Below are 5,631 nucleotides of genomic sequence, written 5' to 3' on the forward strand. Positions count from 1 at the left end.
GTCCAAAATATAATTATCATAATATTTTATTCAGACTTGTCATATACAAAAGTTTGAAGTATCAATATTTTCTCAATATTAGCAAAGTTATATTCGTCTAAGTATAAGAAATGTGCTCGAGAAAGCAATTTTTCAAGAACAATGGCCTTTCAGATTACCCTGATTAACAGTAATTGAAGTTGTTGTAGAAATGGGAACACAGACACCAAAATGTTTTATTGACATTTATATCAGTACATAATACACAGTTTTGAATACAGTTTCTTCTGATTTTGCTCCTGTATAGAAAATTGTGGAAAAGCACAGAAAACAGAAGATACTCTTTTTGCAGCACTACAATGTTTTGATTGTTTGTGAAAAATTGCATTGAATACGATCATGTGTATGAATACAGACTGCTCAAGTGAATAAGCATTTGCATAACTGAACCAAATCTTTCAGTCTTTGACACAGAATAGTATCTTTGAATCTGGCTAGACTACATGTGATTACTGCCTACTTTATCACTGGTACAGTTAGATACTAACAATTCAATAAATCTTTAGCATATTCATTTTCTAGCATCATCATCTTATGCAGGTTTTCCTAAACTGTTAGAAGTCATACCAGATGTTTCACTTTTGTAAAATGGCAAATACTTCAAGAAACACAACAAAATACTGCGGAGATGGGGAGAGAGACTGGTGGGGAGAAGGCTTAGACCAAATAGTAAAATAGGCTGGAAATAAAATTCTATCATCATGTACAGTCAGCTCAATTTTAAAAGTACAAGTTATTATAGATCCATTTCTGTTCACATATTTACTTTACGATGAAGAATATGTGCAACTAAATCAAGTTATTTTTGCTTTAAGAATTTTAACTCTTGAACGTATTGCTTTAAAAATGTAGCTGTACTGATTGTGCATGATGTTAGAACTACAATGTTCTAATTAAAAAAATATACATTTTGTGCACTTTTTCTTATGTGTAATGCAGTCTTAGTTTGCCAGTCTGTTTTCTGAACTTGGAAAACAAGCTGGCACATTGGATGACAGATATTAAAAGTGGTGTCATTACTGACAGACAGGGTTGACTGGCATATTTATCATACTACCTTTGATATCCAGAAATCAACAAAATAGACAGAAATGTATTGAAGCTACTTTTACTAGGTTAAAATTGTAAGTTTTATAAACTTATAACACATTTCCATTACTGGAAAGCTCTGTTTCCTTAATCACAGCCTACTGAAGTCAATTATATTATGCCAGGAATAAGTTTCTACCTAGATAGAGGTAGCTGTTCCATTAGGATCCTAAGGAAAGAAAATCCTTTTGATGGTATTCCACCACTACAAATTGCTCTAGTGATTTCATGTTTATGTTACAATCCTTAATATTAGAAGGATCTCAAACTTGTAGAGAGTGTTCAGAAGATAGAAAACAAGATAATGAAAGGTCTGAAGGGCAAGACTTAGAAGCAGCTGAGGTCACTTGTTTTTTTCAGCTTGGAGAAGGCTGAGGAATGACCTCATGGCAGTCTTCAACTTCCTTAGGAGAAGCAGTGGAGGGGAAGGTGCTGATCACCAGAGAGAGGAAACAGAACACAAGGAAGTGGAATGAAGCTGCATCAGGGGAATGTCAGGCTGGACATGAGGAGAAGATTCTTTGTTGAGAAGGGTGGTCGGTCATTGGAAAAGGCTCCCCAGGGAACTGGTGACAGCACCAAGCCTGTCAAAGTTCAAGAAGCACCTAGACAATGCTCCTGGTCATATGGCTTAGCTTTAGGTAGTCCTGTGAGTAGCAGAGAGTTAGAATCAGTGATTTTTACAGGTCTCTTCCAACTTGAGATATTCTATGAATCTGTTTCTATGACTCTCCCATGAGAGCTCATCACTCTATAAAGAAATAAGACTTAACTGACATTAGCTATATCTGCAAGTTTCTTGATAGTTGATACATCCTCACTGCCTTACATCTCAGCATCCTTTCTAAAGGAAAAGCTAGTCTGAGTTAATGTTGTATAAGTATTTATTAATAACAATCATAGTATGAAAATAGTAGTGATTTTAATAAGGATTCTACAATTGATTTGCACTAGGTACAAAGAACTGCAAACCTTAAATTTCTTATAAGAATGAGGATTAGAAACTTAACTAAATAACTGATATTTTACCACCTTCAGAAGAAATAAGAAAACAATTTTATATTGTTTTACACCACTTTTTTGCATTAGTTACAATAATTCAGTGTACTTGACAATTAACTCTTGTAACATTGCAGCTCCAGGGATTAGAGCTGAATAAGTTCTTTGTGATTAGTTATATCTTTTGGCATATTAGTTTTATCTATAGTGCACAGAGAATTCTCTAGAAGCAGATTTTAGACTAACACATATTTCAATGTATAGAATGGAAAAAGAGAAGTCATATTACCTGGCTTTGATGTTTGAGTATTTACCTTTCTTTCAATATATGTATATATTAAGGATTTTCTTTTCTTTAGAATCATGTCAGTGAAAAAATAAATCATGCTATGCTATATCCTTGTATTTTCTTTATCTAGTTTATGGGAACTTTGTTTCTATGGATATTGAATTTCAGCAGAACCGAATAAATCTCATTGTGAAAATAAATGCTGTCCCACTCATTAAATGTAGATGAGGTGAATATCTTCTAACTCTATTTTGTAGTGTATTATCTAGGAAGCATTTTCTTTACCAAGCTTTAGGCATTTTATTGGCTAAACTTAGTCAGTCTCCATATAGTATCTCTTTCACCACTGGAGAAAGTTCCATCGTGGTTGCCTTAGCTTAGGCAGAGCTCCTTAATGTGCTTTATTTCAGATATCACTTGATACAAGGAAAGATGGAAGAAATGGAAGAGCTTCAGTTCATTATTTTTAATCTGTTGGAAACAGTGAACTTTCAGGTGAGATGATATATGGTAGTTTTAATGAACTTTGTCTTAATTGGACAATATTGGTTCTTAATGTCTATATAAAAGATACATAAGAACATAACCTCACAAGTGAATGGCAGTCATATATTATTAATACGTATGCCACATCAGTCATCTAAAATATGATATTATTTTTCTATATTACAACTGCATTACAAATGTGAAAGTTGCCAAGACTTTCTATTCTTAACAGACCACTTTTAGCCCAGTGGTTGTTGTTGTCCTCATTCACTGCCATGACACTGCCAAGTTAAAAAATGTAAGGCATTAACCAAACTTGACTTGTCAAACTAGCAACTAGAAGCTATCAGACTGAACACAAGTTTTCAATAAGATTTACCTAAAAAAAAAACAATCATGAAAAGTAGGGACTAAAACCCTTTATTCTAAACACATACAAAGATTAGAGTTCATTTCCATTTTAAGTACTTACTAACAGGCACACCAAGTGGGGTAAACATGTAGGACAAGATCCCGGGGCTCAGGATTACAGGGATCTAACAGCAGTCAATCCAAAGCACTGACAGCATGAGACAGAGGCAGGAGGTCTGCTTATAAATAAATACCTTTGTTGTCAGCTCTGATGAATCTGTAAGCATTGTTGCTAATTTGCACAATGATCCAGTTTCTGAGTTTTTTGGTGATTTGTACTTTTCTATGGGCATTCATCTCACTTGCAATGACTCAGTTCTGCAGTATTTTATCTTTACTGTTTCAACATACGATTTTTTTCTGTCCTACAGCAAACAGCTTAAATTTCTACGTGAAAATAAGAACAAGAATACAAATATTTAGAAGGTTTGAAACATGAGTCTTCCTGCTGGGCTAGAATACAACAAACAATATACCCCAAAGTTTACAGGAAACATAATGAGGCTTTATATAAATATCTATAGATAGATAGATAGATAGATATAAATATAATGGTTTGGAAAGTTACATATCTCTCATCATTAATATAAACAATGGTTAAGTAAAGATTTTCACCTTAACTTATGATCTTTAGTTATTGGAAAGTATGTCTTTAGTTTTCACTTTCGTAACAGCCAAGTTTTAAATTTTCTACCAGCTGTTATTTTGTTTATATATAATTTCTTAGAAAGAACTGATTCTATATTCCTGAATGCTTTCATTATGCCTAAATATTTCAATGCAAAATTCTGGAAAATGAGGAGAATCTCCCTTATTGCATGAACATTTTGCAATTTATGTTAACATCTTTTGTAAAGTTTCCTTACTTTGTTCACTACTTTTTTTCCCTTAAGTATTCTGTATTGAATTACTTAAAACCCCCTGCAGTCAACAGACTTCTTTTCAGAAGGTCCTTTCTTTCCAGTAGGTCCATGGACTTCTATCTGAAGTGTTTAAAAAAAAAAAAAAAAAAAAGTTTCTAAACATAATATATGAAATATTAAAAGTGAGAGTAAAAAAAAATTAAAATGTTTAAAAGCCCACATATTCAGAAAGGTAATCAAGACTGTAGTAGAAAGATTCCCATTGACTTACTGTATGCTTGGGTGAAATTTGGTGGCATAAATCTGCAATATTGAGGCATTGTGGCTCTCTCCCATTGAACTGAAAACAAAGCATTAATTCAGTGAGGTAGATAAACAGATGCTTTATTTTGAGTATATGAGTTGCTCCATTCACTTTGGTTGAATTTAGAATTATGTATCCACTTACATAGTGATTTCATGATATCAGGCTTTGATATATTTTGCAACAATCATTAAAAAAAGAAAGTGACTCTAAATTGGCTAAAGTAAAAAAGGCCTCATATTTTAGTACCTTTTCATGTTTCCAGTGCTGCTTTCACTGAAACAAAATAACAAGATGAATAAATCGCCAAAGTAATTAATAATCTGCCACTGCTTCCTTCTGGCTCAAAATGGTAACTAAATAATTTAGATAGACTTGTACTACTGATGAGCTGTCTATTTTAACCCTGCTATACTAAGGAATCCCCTTTGTCTCAAATAGGCAGCATTATGTCTAATCCCCATGCTTTCTCTGGGGCCAGATAGCATTTGTGTGCAGCTGACACACAGAAACATCTTTCCATGGCAAACTCGGAGTATATGTTCTAAATCATTCTGGCCAATTTCTCCTGACAGTAAGGGCATATCCTATATGTTTGCCCTCCCCCATCAGGAGACTTTCAAATTCAGGGTTATTTAGTGAGACTTGATTTCAGACAGGTAGAAACACTGGAATAACAAATTTTTGTTGTTGAAACAATTTCTTCAAGAAAAAACTCTAAGACATTTGCTAAACTCTAGAGAAGAATCAGTTGAAGTTCTCAGTGTAACTTTGTATTCTTAAAGGTAATAACTATTGCCTAAAATGTCACTGTGCTGAAAATTAATTTTGAATCTGCTGACATGTGCATTTTTATATGGTAAACCTTTTTAAATGATTTTTAAATATCTCTAGATCTCTACTACGAACTATTACTACTGCAGTAATATTGGAGATATGACTTTTATTACCTTTCCAATGGCAAAAAACCTAGCGCTGTAATACTATTATATTTGTAAAAATTACTTTTGCTGGAATAGCTTAATATTTGGAAATATGATTACAATTTATACTTGAAAAAAAAAAAAAAAAAAGTGGATTTTGTTGCTGGTTAACTGCAGCAGAGTTTAGCAGTATTATTACAAGGACATATTTGTCTTTCGTGCCCTCCA

General features: G+C 33.1%; 1 long non-coding RNA gene across 1 annotated transcript; it reads left to right on the forward strand.

Annotated features, from left to right (window-relative positions):
- The first annotated feature begins 1,096 nt into the window (after nt 1-1,096).
- Nucleotides 1,097-2,616, forward strand: LOC139797211 (uncharacterized). Its single transcript, XR_011726350.1, has 2 exons — nt 1,097-1,234; nt 1,294-2,616. It is a non-coding gene; the product is annotated as an uncharacterized lncRNA (long non-coding RNA).
- The last annotated feature ends 3,015 nt before the right edge of the window (nt 2,617-5,631 follow it).

This window comes from Heliangelus exortis, chromosome 5 (genome assembly GCF_036169615.1).
Source record: "Heliangelus exortis chromosome 5, bHelExo1.hap1, whole genome shotgun sequence".
Classification (NCBI taxonomy): Eukaryota; Metazoa; Chordata; class Aves; order Apodiformes; family Trochilidae; genus Heliangelus; species Heliangelus exortis.